General features: G+C 42.6%; 1 protein-coding gene across 2 annotated transcripts in view; it reads right to left on the reverse strand.

The window, feature by feature from the left end:
- NALF1 (NALCN channel auxiliary factor 1) overlaps positions 1–18020 on the reverse strand; it is a 606268-nt gene that overhangs the window by 148996 nt on the left and 439252 nt on the right. The window lies entirely within an intron of this gene.

An 18020-nucleotide genomic window follows, 5' to 3' on the forward strand; every position in this document is an offset into this window, starting at 1 on the left:
ATCGCTACAGATGAACTAAGGTCTCGATTTCTTTCATCTTGCAGACTCATATAATCCCCTCTAATGCGAAGGTTTTAACAACGTGAATGTGATTTAAAGGACCTTGAAATCTCCTTTTGATCAAATCCTTCTCTGACAGTGTCAGGATGCCTGCGGGTTCTATTTTAGAAAACCTTCTGGGCAGCCTATGCCAGGCCTCTGCTGAAACAACTCGTTAGGGACGCCTGACACGCCAGCCATGAACATCCCAGGCAAACTTAAATATAAACGTGATTGGCATAACCACATCATCTTACTCGCATATTTCACAATTATTTTCAGAGTGTTGGCTTGTTTGAAAGGCTCTATAGTTATCACTGAGCTAATTTCTGCCCTCTAGGAATTTGAAATTTAGCAGAGAAGAAATATTTAATGAAACTGTGTGCTGTGCCTGGTCGCTCAGTCATGTCTGACTCTGTGCCACCCATGGACTGGAGCCTGCCAGGTTCCTCTGTCCATGAAGATTCTCCAAGCAAAAATACTGGAGTGGGTTGCCAAGCCCTATTCCAGGGGATCTTCCTGACCCAGGAATCAAACTGGGGTCTCCTGCATGGCAGGCAGATTCTTTACCAGAGCAGCCCAATGAAATTACATCACTAAAATAAATCATATGGCAGATATCATTACAATGGCACCCCACTCCAGTACTCTTGCCTGGAAAATCCCATGGGCGGAGGAGCCTGGTGGGCTGCAGTCCATGGGGCCGTGAAGAGTCGGACACAACTGGGCAACTTCACTTTCACTTTTCACTTTCATGCATTGGAGAAGGAAATGGCAACCCACTTCAGTGTTCTTGCCTGGAGAATCCCAGGGGGAGCCTGGTGGGCTGCCGTCTACAGGGTCGCACAGAGTCAGACAAGACTGAAGCGACTTAGCAACAGCAGCAGATATCATTAAAGACAATCATGGAAAGAAACATGAGGACAAAAAAGCTCTTCGAGATGGACTGAATAATCGGGGAAGATCTTTGATTAGATGAGTAAGGGAAAACAATCTGGGGGCAGATCCCAGAGATCTACAGAGTGAAGGCGTCTGGAAAGGAGCCACAGGCATGGCTGTGGACATTTAGATCTCAAAGGCCTTGGGAACTCTGAAGAAAACCTGATCAATTTTGTTCAGTGCAGGATCTCTCAAAAATACACGGCCACTAATCTATTAATCACTCATTCACTGTCAGTAAAGGTGCTACTATAATATCAGAAACATCTGGATTGGACCCTAACTCCTTCTCTGCTAGCCGCTGTGAACTTGTCTGTTAGTAGCTCAGTCGTGTCGGATTCTTCACGACCCCTTGGACTGTAGCCCATGAGTCTCCTCCTTCCATGGGATTCTCGAGACAAGAGTACTGGAGTGGGTAGCCATTTCTGTCTCCAGGGGATCTTCCCAAATTTCAGGGGTTGAAGCCGGGTCTCCTGTATTGCAAGCAGATTCTTTACTGTCTGAGCCACCAGGGAAGCACCAACGAAGTCATCTAACCTCTCGAAACCTCAATTCCTTTATCTGAAAACTGAGGATAATACGTACACTCTGACTCCTTTGGGGGTGAGTCCCTGTAGCTGTCTGAGTTACATAATCAATAAATGGATAATAACGCCTTCCCATGAGGCAGGAACAGCACCGATCAGAGAGCAAGGTTCTAGCTGGGAGCTCAGTAACTGCGGGCTCCCATTTTCTCTTCCTTCAGTCTTCATTAAAGAGGAATGAGGCTGAAGAGGAAAGTACCTTTGTACAGATCGTAAATGAAATGCAGCCCTGAGACCAGCACTCGGCTCTCCTGACAGCTGGTACAGGGTCTTCATTTTCACTCTGAGCAATGGCTGATGAAGATGTGCTGAGAAGCGAAGATCTGGGGATGAACTGAAGATGCCCAATGGGATGGATGTGAGTAAATGAAGGAAAATCCCTATTTTTAATAGTTTCAACTTGAGAGACTGTTAGTGATGCGCTCAACATGACAGAGAGCGCTGAGACCCTGATCTGATCCCCTCGGCTCACTCTGCGTTACCCTGCACGTTCCTCTTGGTGCTAGTGGTAAAGAACCTGTCTTGCCAATGCAGGAGACTCAAGGGATGTCGGTTCGATCCCTGGGTCGGGAAGATCCCCTGGAGGAGGGCACAGCAATCCACTCCAGTATCCTTGCCTGCAGAATCCTATGGACAGAGGAGCCTGGCGGACTACATACAGTCCATGAGGCTGCAAAGAGTCGGACACAACTGAAGCGATTTAGCATACAAGCACACAGCTGTAGCTTCAGGGAGGTGGGACCTCACCAGGATCCTAACACTGAGTCCAGCCGCATTCCTAAACCAGACCAAAGGAAAAAGGGGCTCTTTGGATTCCAGGGCTACCTCATCTGTTTGCAACAGATGCTGTTCAGATCTGATCTCTCTAAGCATCAATCTGGTCTTTCAAAATGCCACAAGAGGGCAACACTGTCATCTTTTTCTTTCTTTCTTTTTTTTTTTGAACCTGAGATTTAGGCTGATTCTCGGGTTCAAAATCTCAAAATAAATTTCACAGTTTCAGATGATAAAAGTGAAAGAAATCTGGCTGAGCATGGTAGAAGTTTAGGATTATCTATCAAAGCAATCTACCTTATTTACAGGGAATTTCATGCATTTAAAAACATTTATGAAAAATCCTCTGTACATAGCGATCAATATTTTTGACATCAGACTTAATATTCCTTAAAAATGAAGCATTTTTAGGAAAAAATGCATTTGGGATGTTTCTGTCCTTTCCGATGTTCCTTTGTTTTCCACGATACTTACAGTTATAAAGAATGTATATTATGAAGGTCGTTGATGTCCTGTTTCTTCCTGTTTCCTGTGCAAATTCTTCTCTGCTTTAGTCAATCTAGACCAGTTATCATTCCATAAATGCAAGCTAATTCCCCTACATGTTTCTGCTTGAATTGAGACTTCATGCCATTCATACCTTCTGTATGGAACAGCATACTATCAAGAACATGGAATTGTTTTTGGAGAAATTTTTTTCTACTCTTGATTCAGCACATGACTTCATCAGAGCATCTTTGCGCGCATGCTAAACGGCTTCACTCGTGTCCGACTGTCTGCGATCCCACGGACTATAGCCTGCAGGTCTCCTCTGTCCATGGGATTCTCCACACAAGAATACTAGAGTGGGTCGCCATACCCTCCTCTGGGGGATCTTCCCGACTCAAGGAGCGAACCCGAATCCCTCACGTCTCTTGCACTGGCAGGTGGACTCTTTACCACTGGCACCACCTGGGGAGCCCAGGGCATCTTCACTGGGCTAGTTTTCAGTTCAGTGGAAGATTAACAAGTAGATTGCCTTGCCAACTCTGGAATACAACTTATTTCTTATTGTTTCAGGTTTGGTATTACAGGCTAAGCTGTACCTAAAAATGACAACTTAAATATCATTAAGTAGCTTTCACTTGAGAAAAGTATTTTGTAATCATCACGGAGTTGCTTGAAGAAATGCTGACTGAGATGCTACTGATTACCTCAATCATCAAGGCGAAACAGAAGCTGAGGCTGCCCCAGTCTCATGTCAAGAGCAAATCAAGAAAGAGAATTAATTCATGGTCTAAAGTTTTTGCTAATTTATTTTCTTAGATAATTTGATGACACGTGTTTATGAGATGAGAAACATCACCTGATTATTTTTCACTTAGGCTTGGAGCAGAGGTATACTTTTGTAACTTAAAGTGGTACCATCCGCCTTTATAGGGCTTCCCAGGTGGCTCAGTGGTAAAGAATCCACCTGCCAATGAAGGAGACTCCAGGACTCTTGCCTGGAAAGTCCCATGGATGGACGGGCCTGGTGGGCTGCAGTCCATGGGGTCGCTGGGAGTCAGACACGACTGAGTGACTTCACTTTCACTTTTCACTTTCATGCATTGGAGAAGGAAATGGCAACCCACTCCAGTGTTCTTGCCTGGAGAATCCCAGGGATGGGGGAACCTGGTGGGCTGCCGTCTATGGGGTCGCACAGAGTCGGACACGACTGAAGCAACTTAGCAGCAGCAGCAGCAGCAGCAGGAAATGAGGGTTTGATCTGTGGATCAGGAAGATCCCTGGACAGAGGAGTCTGGCAGGCTACAGTCCATAGGGTCAAAAAGAGTTGGACATGACAGTACACACACACTGGTTTTTAAAAATTTGCCTTCACATACCTTCTAAAGACATAAATGGCTCAATTAGATTGCCTCTAGTTTTACAGGGGAAAAGTGTTAATATGTGCATATACTCAACTGCATTAATTTTGATAGGATAAATGCAGCACATTTAGAATCTTAACAATTATGATTCAAGCCATCCAGGTGAGTAAACTATGTGAACAGAATGGGCTGTGATGCCGTGTATCTGGGCATGGGTATGTGTATTTAGCTTTCAAGTATGTAGTTTCAAAGAACATTCTTCCTACCTAATCAGGTTCTATTTAACATGTGAAAGCTGCTCTTGACATTCTCTATTCAACTAAGCCAACAAAGAAATGGAAATTCTTTTACTATTTCTTATGTTCTCACCTATTCATGAAAATGTATATTCAAGAAGAAAAAGCATTCCAGAAAGTATCTATCATGTAGATAAACAGGAAACATCTCATCCCTGTGCTTTGTCCAATTTCAGTGATTAACAGCTTCCGATTGCATAGTTTCATCATCAATTGAGAAAAAAATATAGAACAGAAATACATGAAAAGTGATTTAAGCGTCAATTTTGAATTTTTGAAAGTTGAATATTTTAATGATTTTTAAAAATAATGTAAGAACTCTATAAAGAACAGAAAGAATAGAATGACAAAGTAGCTCCAACTTTGAAAAAAAATGAAGAATGTTCTAGAACATTCTTCTTAAAGAAGGTTCAGAAAAGATAGACCAAACTGGAGTAGGGAGTGAACCTGGGGAAGTGGAAAATAGGTGTGGTGGCCAGGCTCCAATATGACCCCAATGATCCTCTCTCTTGATGAATATTCAACACTCATGAGACCCTTCCGCAGACACACACTGGAACTTCCACTTTCTCTTAGCATTTTCCATTTATTTAGACAATGAGCATGAATTCATACAAGCATCCCCAAAGCAGCACCTTCCCCCATCTTGATTCTCCCTATGCCCTATGCCTAGTAAAGTAGCTGGTGCACAGTAGGCTCTTAATAAACGTTTGTTGAATAAATTCAACATCTTCCACTGAAAGTGTGCTCCTGGTCCAATATGAAAATGACCAGAAGACCCTGCAAATGCAACCAGCCACCTTCTTTCTCAGGCAGTTGCCAAAGACTGTAATGTAACAGAGACCACAAATTGTGCCTAATATTTCAAAAATACCTTACCTTCTGTCTGCAATAAAATGGGCTACAAATACATCAAATGTTTCAAAACCCTGAAAAAGTTGAGCTGTTAACCAATGACAGCGTTGTAAGCCTCATCTACCACTGTGGAAAGGAGGATGAAAATTTACCTACTTCATCTCACATGGTCTAGACAAAAGCGGAGAGAACTGCACGGCAAGGAAGATGGATTGCTCTGGGAATTCATGGTCTCTGACCTCAGCCAGCCCCTCCAAATGCCCAGGAATCGCTGTGTTTCCCTTGTCAACCCTCTCCTGTTCAGCACAAGACGGTTGTAAAACCTTCTGTGCTCTCCCAGCCACTTAATATCAGCCGGTCTCTCTGTCCCCACCGTCCCCTCCCCAAGTCAATGAGGTCACTTTGGCTCCTGATCGGCCAAGCTCCTTTGTCCATGGAATTCTCCAGGCAAGAACACCGGAGTGGGTAGCTGTTCCCTTCTCCAGGGGATCTTCCCAACCCAGGGATTAAACCTAGGTCTCCCGCATTGCGGGCGGATTCTTTACCATCTGAGCTCCCAGGGAAGCCCATTTAGTAGAGGGAGACAGAAACCCCAGAAGGCAACTCGCTCTCCTGCAGGAAGCTCACGCACAGCCCCACCCTGACCTGCCCAGGAAGCTGCGCTGCAGGGCTCTGTGTCTACCTGCTTTCCGGACCAGGGCTTAGCAGGAACCAGGACTGGCCACTGTCCCCTGACCTTGGGAGGAGTCCGCTTCCCAGGAAGGCTTAGACGAGCCCTGGAGCCAGTGTGGGAGGGGAGTCCTAGAAGAGCACAGGAGACAGCTCTGGGTCTGGCGTGGGAAGCCTGACCCCCTGCATCCCAAAGCGGGTGGTGGAGAATCTGAAGGAATGCACTGTGGGGTCTCCTCAGTGGGTCACAGAAAACAAAGGGATTTCAGAGGTTCGCAGACACAGGAAAGGAGGAGACAGAAAGAGAAGGGGAGAATGCCAAGGCCATTTCCCTGACTCAGGGCCCTGGGCCCTGCCCTCACTCTCAGTGCAGTTCGGTTCAGTCACTCAGTTGTGTCCGACTCTTTGTGACCCCATGGACCGCAGCACGCCAGGCCTCCCTGTCCATCACCAACTCCCGGAGTTTCCTCAAACTCATGTCCATCGAGTCGGTGATGCCATCCAGCCATCTCATCCTCTGTTGTCCCCCTCTCCTGCCTTCAATCTTTCCCAGCATCAGCCCTTACTCTACTTTGTCTCAAACTTACATGAGAACTTAAGTGTTAACATTCCTTTCCTAAACAACCTTTTCTTCTTTCTCCTTGTTCTCCTACCTGTTCCAGGTTTTATCAGCTATCATTTCTTTACTTAACATGCATCTCCAGCACTTGTTGCTTGTAAAAGAGATAGCCAATGGAGATTCGCTCTAGGACTCAGGGAACTCAAACTGGGGCTCTGTAACAACCTCAGAGGAGACTCTTGAGAGTCCCTTGGACCACAAGGAGAGAAAACCTGTCAATCCTAATGGAAATCAACCCTGAATGTTCATCCGAAGGACTGAGGCTGAGGCTGAAGCTCCAGTACTTTGGCCACGTGATGGGAAGAGCCCAGTCATTGGAAAAAACACACAGTAAATCCTGAACTGCTGCACACAAGAGCTGCCTGAAAGGCCCACGTTAGAACGGTCTTTGTTGTACACGTTCTGTAAAACGCTACAAGGAAAATGAAAACGATTTTTCTCCTGAGTAAATCAAGCAGTGCTTACATATTTGAATAAGGCAGACAAATTGTGTCTGTACGTTTGAGATCTATACAAGCAGTGTACAGTCGTTACCGTGTTACTGCTCTTCAGCAGCTAATAATTTGCTGATACATAATACATATATTTGCAATGTGGCCAGTTTTGATGGTTAGCGAGATGTTCAGGCTGGAAACACGTGCAGATAGTGTTTTTGAATGTTCTGAAAGAAACGGTCATTTATAAACTTACTCTGAGAATACATTTTCTCTGAGAATTGTTTTACTTTTTCTAGCCATAAATACTATGAGAAATTACTACAAATTCTGGTTCCAAGTGATAAAACATGTAGCTGAGTATCTGAAAATCTGAAAATTCATCTGAATTATTGTCAGCACTCTTGTTGAAACTATAGGTGGAAAAGAAATAGAAAACATATAGCTAATCTTGCAAGAAATTTTAGGTAATACAACAGATTTTTTTCCCCAAAATTTTTAATATTATTGCTGAAAAATAAAATATACAGGCATTTACTCTTTTTTTTTAATAATGCAGCTATTTGGACAGAAAAACAAATGATGTATTGATTATCTTGAAACACAGGAAAATCAGGACTTGATATTTTAAACGAAAAATACAACCAAGATCACATTAATTTAGAATGCTTTTATTCTTAGTAGCATTCTGACCAAAGTAATGATCACCACTGTAGGTTGATAAGTCATTGCTAACACAACTCCTTATTGTATCATGAAAAAAAATAATTGCTTTCCCTAGGTAACTTACAGGACCTCTTCCAAGAAGAAATTATTTTATCTTCATAGACCACCTTGCGAGTTAGACATCATTTTAAATAGAATTGAAATGTTCCACTTCTTATGTAGCTCAAAAAACAATCACTTTATGTTCTGCTCAGTGATAACCCAGAAATAACCAGAGTAGTGGGCTGTTATTTAGTTGTAGCTTCCCTTATCACCGAGGAAACAATGAAAACAAGTCACAATGACTTTACACGTCCTGGTCCCAAGCCAGGCTTGATTCTGTTATTGCTATAGGAACTCTCCAGCAGAGTTTCTCAGAACTGTTTCCACAAAGCTTAAATGATCATTTACTGATACAACGTTGCCTACTCCAAGTGCATTTCCGAGTTCAAGGATGCTAAGGATTTCAGGTCTGCAATCCCTCTGGGGGATTGCAAAGGGACTCTGACCAGAAGGGAGGGTTGTTGCCTGCCCACAAGGGACCGTCACAGAACGCCTGCCCTTTCTAGGAAGAGGGTCCACACCAGGGCAGCCTGGCCATCTGTGAGTCCGTTTCACTCCAGACTTGCTGTAACCCACCTGGAGAATTCTCGTGTGCCTCTTCACCACCCTGCATTCAAGAAACCTCATCCGATTAACCGCATCCCAGCCTGAGCACTTCATTAAACAACACCTGCTCAGAACTAATTAAGCTTCAGACAAATGGCACGCCTTCAGACAACTTATCAGAGAATTAGCTTCTACTTAGAGAGAAATGAGCAACCGGGTGGGTCATCTGGGGTTTAGACTCAAGGCTGAGGTGCAGTCTCTCTGCTAAATCCGGAACACATGGAGATGTCAGAAACGCCAAGACAGATGTGAGCAAGTACGTGCTCGATTACAAAGTCCCACACTCACTTGGGAATTTACTATAAACTCCTTTTACGCTTCAAGAAAATAAAGTTATACACATGTCAAGAATGTTTTTAATGACAGATATGGCCTTTTTTTCTTCTATGATACTAGAAAGTAACAGATTCTTTCACAGTTATTATTCAGTTACAATTTGTTGTCATTACGTGTGGTATTTCTGAGTCAGTAACCGAATATGCCTACTAAAATAACCATTTAAAAAAAGCATTAGTATGTTTAACGTTCCCAGTTCTTCGATTTTAATCAGCATAGCCTGAAAAATTTCAAGTATTCCAACCTTTACCAGATCTTTGAATACTTGAATGCTGTTTCCTTTATTTTTTTTGAAAACACTCTCATTATTTTTGTATGTGATTAATTACAAAAACAAGAAAATGTAAAGTTATATAAACAAATTGTCATAAGGAAAAGTCTTATATGAAGATGGAGTAATTAAGAGTTCAAACTGCTAGCTTTAACCACTGAAACACAATTTGGGTGCAGATTTCTATAGCAAGGAGACACGTGTGCGGGCCTGCTAAGTCACTTCAGTCATGTCCGACACTTTGCAGCCCCATGGACTGTATCCTGCCCAGCTCCTTTCTCCATGAGATCCCCCAGGCAACAATAATGCAGCTGGAAACCTGGTGGGCTATAGTCCTTGGGGTCGCAAAGAGCTGGACATCACTGAGCGACTACAACAATAACAACAACATATATTCATTTACTTATTCATTGCCTGTTTCTCCTATAGAAATAAAAGAACAAAAAGGGCAGAAACCATATCTTTTTTCCAAGTATATACTCAGCATTTAGAACAGTGCCCAGAACACAGTAGGACTGTGACAAATAGTTATTGGGGCGGGGAGGGAGGTGGAAGAATAAAAATAAAATAACAATGTGATGCCTCTGGGCCTGAGCAGAGCTTCTGACCCTCTCCTGCTGCCCCCCCGCCCCTGCCCAAAATGAAACATTTTCTATCTGGCCAGTCACCATTCATTATGCAAAAATAAATTGAATAATTGTCCAGAAATACAGATCAATGGAACAAAATAGAAAGTCCAGAGATAAATCCATGCATCTATGGACAACTTACCTTGGCAAAGGAGGCAAGAATATACAATGGAGAAAAGACAATCTGTTTAACAAGTGGTGCTGGGAAAACTGGTCAACCACTTGCAAAAGAATGAAACTAGAGCACTTTCTAACACCGTACACAAAAATAAACTCAAAATGGATTAAAGATCTAAATGTAAGACCAGAAACTATAAACTCCTAGAGGAAAACAGGCAGAACACAATCTGACATAAATCACAGCAAGATCCTTTATGATCCACCTCCCCAGAGTAATGGAAATAAAAGCAAAAATAAACAAATGGGACCTGATTAAACTTAAAAGCTTTTGCACAACAAAGGAAACTATAAGCAAGGTGAAAAGACAGCCTTCAGAATGGGAGAAAATAATAGTAAATGAAACAACTGACAAAGAATTAATCTAAAACATATACAAGCAGCTCATGCAGCTCAATACCAGAAAAATAAATGACCCAGTCAAAAAATGGGCCAAAGAACTAAACAGACATTTCTCCAAAGAAGACATACAGATGGCTAACAAACACATGAAAAGATGCTCAACATCACTCAATATCATAGAAATGCAAATAAAAACCATAATGAGGTACCATCTTACGCTAGTCAGAATGGCTGCTATCAAAAAGTCTGCAAACAATAAATGCTGGAGAGGGTGTGGAGAAAAGGGAACCCTCTTACACTGTTGGTGGGAATGCAAACTAGTACAGCCACTATGGAGAACACTGTGGAGATTCCTTAAAAAACTGGAAATAGAACTGCCATACAACCCAGCAATCCCACTGCTGGGCATACACACTGAGGAAACCAGAATTGAAAGAGCCACGTGTACCCCAATGTTCATCACAGCACTGTTTATAATAGCCAGGACATGGAAGCAACTTAGATGTCCATCAGCAGATGAATGGATAAGAAAGCTGAGGTACATACACACAATGGAGTATTACTCAGCTATTAAAAAGAATGCATTTGAATCAGTTCTAATGAGGTGGATGAAACTGGAGCCTATTATACAGAGTGAAGTAAGTCAGAAAGAAAAACAGCAATACAGTATACTAACACATATATATGGAATTTAGAAAGATGGTAATGATAGCCCTGTATGTGAGACAGCTAAAGAGACACAGATGTAAAGAACAGACTTTTGGACTCTGTGGGAGAAGGCGAGGGTGGGATGATTTGAGAGAATAGCATTGAAACATGCATATTACCATATGTGAAACAGATCACCAGTCTAGGTTCGATGCATGAGACAGGGTGCTCAGGGCCGGTGTACTGGGAGGACCCTGAGGGATGGGATGGGGAGGGAGGTGGGTTCAGGATGGGGAACACATGTACCCCCATGGCTGATTCATGTCAATGTATGGAAAAAACCACTACAATACTGTAAAGTAATTAGCCTCCAATTAAAATAAATTATTTTTAAAATAAATAAAATCTATTGGAAAATGTGAAAAAAAAATTATATAACTATTCAAACAGCTAATCTTAATTGAAAGTCTATCTGAATAATTAGACATTTAAAAAATGGAACTCTGTCACATGAATTACACATAATTGGAGTTATACAGTAATTAAAAATAATTTAATGAATAAAACTGTAACTTAACAGTCACATCCATAAACTAATTTAGCAAGTTTGGGTGAGGGGGGCACTAAAAGATTAGTAAATTTGTAAGTGTTATGAAATAATAATGCTCAGGAACTTTGGGCTGCAGGAGAGGCAAGAGGTAACATCAGGACTGTGCATGGGACATCTAGGCTCCGTGCATCTCCCAAGAGTTTGAATACCACAGCTTCGTAGTTGGGTATATTTGAACATTCTGTGACCTCATTAAATTATAAAGATTCTTTTCAGTATGTGCCTGTAAGATGTCTGCATCTTCAGAGAAAAACAGAATCTACTTCAATATGCAAATACTGTTGAGGGTATTATGTAATTCCTGGTATATCACACAACTTCAGGAATCAAACGGCAAAATAATTCTGTGATCCTTCTCTTTGGAAAGTGATTTGCTGTGGTTCAGTCCCTAAGTTGTGTCCAACTCTGCAACCCCATGCAACTCTGAAGTTTGCCAGGCTCCTCTGTCCTCCACTTTTTCCCAGAGTTTGCTCAGATTCATTCCTATTGAGTCAGTGATGCTATCCAACCATCTCATCCTCCAAAAATATAGTCATTGCTTTTATTAACACATAATTGAACTAGTCAAATTTAGCCTATTAATAGCACCTATTATATGATTTCACCTCATTTGCAAATGAAAACTCCATCTGGTGGTGTTCTACTAACCTGGTTAGAATTCAACATGGTTATTCAAGCTACATAAACACCAGTCTCTGTGTACATACTCACTGTGTGTATTTAATGTGTAGATTAATGTAAAAGATTTTAGTGTGTAAGATTAATGTAAAAGACTCTGATCTTTTTAAAAAGTTCTCCTAAAACTATCAAACTTTGAAATTCCATATACTACAAAGCTCTATGCATTAAAAAAAAAAGTTTTGTTTCTTTGTGGGTAATAATTGATGTTTATCCCACTGTTATGCTTAGAAGTATTTTGAGGGAATAAAAATCATACTTGGGGGATAATTCCCATTGCTCTAGAAAAACGAAGCACCTGGAAAAGTATTAGTCACTCAGCTGTGTCGCACTCTTGAGACCCCACGGACTGCAGCCCGCCAGGCTCCTCTGTCCATGGGATTCCTTAGGCAAGAATACTAGAGTGGGTTGCCATGCCCTCCTCCAGGGGAACTTCCCAACTTAGGGACTGAACCCAGGTCTCCTGCATTGCAGGCAGATTCTCTATCTTCTGAGCCACCAGGGAATAACATTTGCTCTTTTATCCTGAAACAACAGCGACGAACTCATGATATAGAATTGAAATCAAGTTGAAAAAGAAGAAAACAAAAGGCTGAAAAGTAAGTGACTCAGAAAATTAAAATGAAGTTTTAAAAACTGCAACACCTGAATGATAAATTGGTTGATTCGGTTTAATGCCCTTAGTTCGGGTAGGTATCATGTCCCTTATAAATTCAAGTTAGGTGCAATTAAAAATTTAACACAGTGTATTAAGCCAAGTGCATCTATAACTCCAACGCCTGTGTGTCTCTGCAGAAGACTAGCTTTGGCCTCTCATCTTACTTTATAAGAAGCCTAGGGATTTAGTACCAGAACTATTATATAAGTACTTAATTTTGGAGCGGCAAGTTACTCTTCTGAAATTTTATTTTGAGTGGGAGAAAATGTTTTCTATAATTTATATCCCTTTACAGGGAGTAAAATGAAGTAATATTTCTCCCCAAATGAAAATGAGTCAATCCTGAGTCTCCAGCATTGCGGGTGATTGCTTCACCACTGAGCCACCAGGGAAGCCCCCTGCACATATATTGTGACAAAAACGAAACAGTATTTCTCCCAAATGAGAAGTGAGTCAATTACCATTTAAATACGTGAAACCAAGCAAGCGTATTTTTAAAAAAAATCAGACACAAATAATAAAAGGCACTTTGTCAACAAACTTATAGCTTGGTACTTATAGCTTATAGCTTTATGAGCTTATAGCTTGACTTTCCCTTCTTTGAGGGTCAGCATGTTAAAATCAAACCGGCTCAATCAGAGTGGTGAAAGGGAAAGTTAAGAAAGACCCATCTTTATCTGTATCATATGAACAAGAAAATCAAATAACTTAGTAAATAATTTAAAATGGTGGCGGCCGCGGTGGTTTATTTGCTAAGTTGTGTCAACTCTTTGCGACCCCACGGACTGTCCATGGGATTTCCCAGGCAAGAATACTGGAGTGGGTTGCCATTTCCTCTCCAAATTTCATATGGAAAATATGTCAATTTTGCTTTTCAAAGTCTGATGGAACAGGTAGCTTCTCTCCCAGTTGAGACATCTTTAAGAGGAGGAGTGGAAGCCTAGGTTTGACTCTCGGTCCTGTGCCCGGCTGTGGGACTTCAGCAGCAAAGTGCTCCCGGTGAGTCTGCTTCTCCATCTGCAGAAAGCAGATGATAATATCCATACCTACCTGCCAGGGTCATAGAAATTAAATGATATAATCAAAGTAACATGGTGAGCAGAGTTCTGGCACATATTAAGGGGTAATTAAATGTCGGTGTATTTCCGTCATTATTATTTTGAAAAACTCTAAAGTTAACAAGAATACCATTTTTCCCCCATGTGCAGTTGATATAAAAAGTATCTCCCCTTCCCTTGCTTTCTTTTCTAAATAAGGAATTCCTTTATTTAACTCTGTGAGGAGAGGTAAAGCCGATGTTTTTAAGTTCTTGGAAATTAACTGCACTACAAGTATCTTAAAATAACAGGTTTTCACGCTACTTGGAGGACAAGATACTGTTTTCTTCAATAACTTGCAAACTGTATATGCTGATTGTTAGAAAATAATGTCAAAGGAGCAAATTGCACATTTTCACACTCTAGTCCCATTTATAGAAAATGATATTTCATAGTGTACTGTAAAATTTTGTTCTCACTCATTAATGATATTTAAGTTAAACAGAAAGGACTTTTCTTAGTTGAATCCAGATACAGAATTAGAAAGGAATAAAACCTCTTAGAATATGAACAGTCCACTAGCTCACAACTGCAGAATTAATTTTTAACTTTGAAACAGAGAACAATCTTTAACTTTGAAATAGAGAACAGCTTTCCCTTAAATGACACAAAATCACATTCTTTATTAAACACTATTGAACATGAGATTGTTGCGTCTTTATTCCGTCTTCTCAGTGCAAACTGGCTTGGGAAATCTGGCATTGAGGAGAATGGGTAAATACCAATTCAAAGATGGGTATCTACACTAAAGATAGGTTTTCTTCAAAATAACAGCAATGTAATCTCTAGATTATTGACAAAATAAAGTATCTAATGGCAACATTTGTAGACAAAACCTCCTTGGTTGGCTCTCTGTAAGTCAAATCGATCACTTCTGACCCGAGAGTGAAATGATTGTGTCCATGATGCTTCTTAGTTTGTGAGCAATCTGCTGTCTCCTAACTGGGCTTTCGCCCTGCTGTCCCACTGCTTGGGACGTCTCTGCATATGCCTTCATCGTCTTGGGGCTTCCCTGGTGGCTCAAACAGTAAAGGATCTGCCTGCGATGCAGGAGACCTGAGTTCAGTCCCTGGGCTGGGAAGATCCCCTGGAGATGGGAATGGCTACCCACTCCAGTATTCCTGCCTGGAGAATCCCTCAGACAGAGGAGACTGATGGGCTACAGTCCTCGGGATTGCAAAGAGTCGGATGTGACTAACACTTTCCCTGTCACTTTTCAATGTCTTGATTTATTGTGGCTGCTAGAACAAACCAGCCACAAAGACTGGCGGGTTTATACACACAAGATGATTACTTCTCACTGCTCCGGAGGATACAGGTCTGAGACAGGGCGCCGGGAAGGACAGGTTCCGGTGAGCGCTCCCTGCCTGGTGGTAGAAGGTGAACTCACATGCTGAAGGGCTGAGGGATCTCTTAGAGGTTCCTTTTACTAGGGCACTAACCCCACTCACCAGGGCTCCACCCTCACGACCTAATCACCTCCCAAAGGCCCCACCTCCTAACACATGGATCTCCAACATGGGGAACACAGGATTCAGCTGAGCCCTGGGCACCTCAGATCCTCCTGTTCTCCTGTGGAAGCTCGTGTTTTCCCCGGTCTGCCTCCTCTCTCCCCACCACTTGAGTATCTAATATTCAGACACAGGCTGCCTGCCCAGGGGGAGGTCTGAAAATGCCTCGAAGTCCCCACATTACAAGGCTGCTTCCTCCGCAGACGTCCAAGGGGCTCACGTCCTCATCCTCAGTACGGGCACTCTTCCAAAGTGCTTCTCACCTGCTAACACCTCTTCTAACACCTTCACTACAGGCAGGGGGTGAACTGTGTTCCCAGAAAAGACAAGGTCCCAACTCCCAGGACCTCAGAACGGACCTTATTTAGAGACCGTCTTTACAGAGGGGGTCAATTTAAAACGAGGTCTTTAGGGTGGACCCTAATCCAGTATCTGGAGAAAGAAATGGCCACCCATTGCAGTATTCTTGCCTAGAGAATCCCACAGACAGAGGACCCTAGCGGGCTACAGTCCATGGGGTCACAAAGAGTTGGACAGGACTGCAGCAACTTAGCAGGCATAATGCAGTACAGTAGGTGCCCTTACAAAAAAAGGGGGGTGTTTGGACACATGCAAAGAGGGAAGAACCGTATGAAGAGACATGGAGAAGACAGCCATCTTTAAGCCAAGGAGAAGGGCCTGGAGCAGACCCTCCGTCACGGCCTCAGAAGGAACCCACTTCTGCTGACACCTGGAGTTTAGATCTGCAGCTTCCAGACTGTGAGATGATACATTTTCACGGTTTAACCATGCAGATGGTGGTACTTCATGGCGGTGGCCCGCAAAACCAACACACACACCGTCTATGTTGTTCAGTGACCCATCATCACCTCATGATGTACTGAATGCCTGCCCACACACGCAGGCCAGCCTGTAAGCTCACGGAGTCAAGTTTCATCTGTTTTGTCCATTAATCTAAGCATCATAATTGCTCTGAACAGCACCTGACATTCAGCACTGTTCAATGAATACTTACTGAATAAATAAATCATTTCAGAGCACCAACTCTATCATATTCATAGGTAATTTGATGTGACAATCAGGGCTAAAAGTTAAGGAAAGGACCTTGGACTTAATAGCTCAGTAGTTACTTAATATAGCCTATAAAATGTGCCTTGTCAGATGTTTAACATGAAAGTAAAACTTTCAAGGTTTGATTTTTTTTCTAATCATATCTCTACTTATCTCACGATTTTGGGGGTGAAGTTGTGGCTGGACCATTTCGGTAGTCAAAATATATCTCTTAGTAGAAGATTCAAAATAACTCTTTCCTTTGACCAGAAACTTAATTCGACCCTGGAGAGCTTACAAGCTATTAAATTCCTGAATCAATTAAACATCTTGAAGCATAAGTAAGAAGCAAAAAATCCCATTAGAACAGTTGTGAACAAGCAACAATATTTAAAGCCCAGTGCTTTAGAATTTACTTGAGAAAAGGTTGATACATCACTGACTACCCAAGACCGACTTGGGCAATGCTATTACTTTACAGATGAGAGAAGAAAGGCATAGAGAAATTCAATAAAGGGTCAGATTTCACAGGAAGATGACAGCCGGACTTCCGGTGGGTTGCAGGAAGCTAAAGCAGAAATAGAGTCCTTGCTATACCATTCTTTCTGTAAATCCAAAGTTCAGACGCCAAAATATACCTTCAGCCAGGTGGAATGGGGCAGAAGAAGCAAAAATACAGTAATAAAAGTAGCAGCAGTAGTAACAGAGGTTCTTTTTAAAAAGAATGAAAGACAGATTGCTCTATGCATTCAATGTTTATTTTTTAAGAAATTACTTAGCATTTAGTGTGTGCCAAGCATCAGACACAGCCGCTCCCCTATGCAGGAGGAGGAAGAAGGAAGGTCGAAGCTGGGAAGCCACTGCCCTGAGCAGGTAGGATACGTGGGGGTGTCGGCTCCTTCCTGCTCTTCGGGGTCCTTTTCACCCTCTTCCATGCGGGCAGGCCCCTCCCACCTCTGTGGATGAAATCAGCACGGGTTCCAGGAAGTGGCTCCTGGCTCTCAGACGGTAACAAAGCGGCTGAGACACTTGGTCACTTCAAGTCATGGTCTCCAATCAGGAACTAAAGTACCAGCTCAGCGTAATAATCAAAACGATCAAACCATTAGTGCTCAGTCATGTTCGACTCTTGGTGACCCCTTAGACGATAGTCCACCGGGTCCTCTGTCCACTGAATTCTCCAGGCTTGAATACTGGAGTGGGCTGCCCTTCCCTTCTCCAGGGGATCTTCCCGACCAGGGAATGAACACAGGTCTCCTGCACTGCAGGCAGATTCTTTTACCGTCTGAGCCACTGGGGATGTCGCAAACTTTGTTTGAAATCTGCAGCTCCCTTGCCTGTCATCAATGGCAGCCTCTCCCTTTCCTGTTTCCTGTCCTCCCTTCTTGTTAACTTTTGCTTCTGTGGAATCTTCAGAGACCCTCTCCCTTCCAACTCCCTGGAGTGACTTCATCCCCTGGGGCTTCACCCCGGAGTGCCCCACACGCGGACCAGTGCCTCGCTCGTCCAGTGGGGTGGCTGCGGGTCTTCCCTCCATCCAGATTTACCAGAGGGAGCAGACAGCAGTGTTCCTCCATGCG

This window comes from Bos grunniens, chromosome 12 (genome assembly GCF_055505025.1).
Source record: "Bos grunniens cultivar Pamir isolate PY7600 chromosome 12, Bosgru_T2T1.0, whole genome shotgun sequence".
Lineage (NCBI taxonomy): Eukaryota > Metazoa > Chordata > Mammalia > Artiodactyla > Bovidae > Bos > Bos grunniens.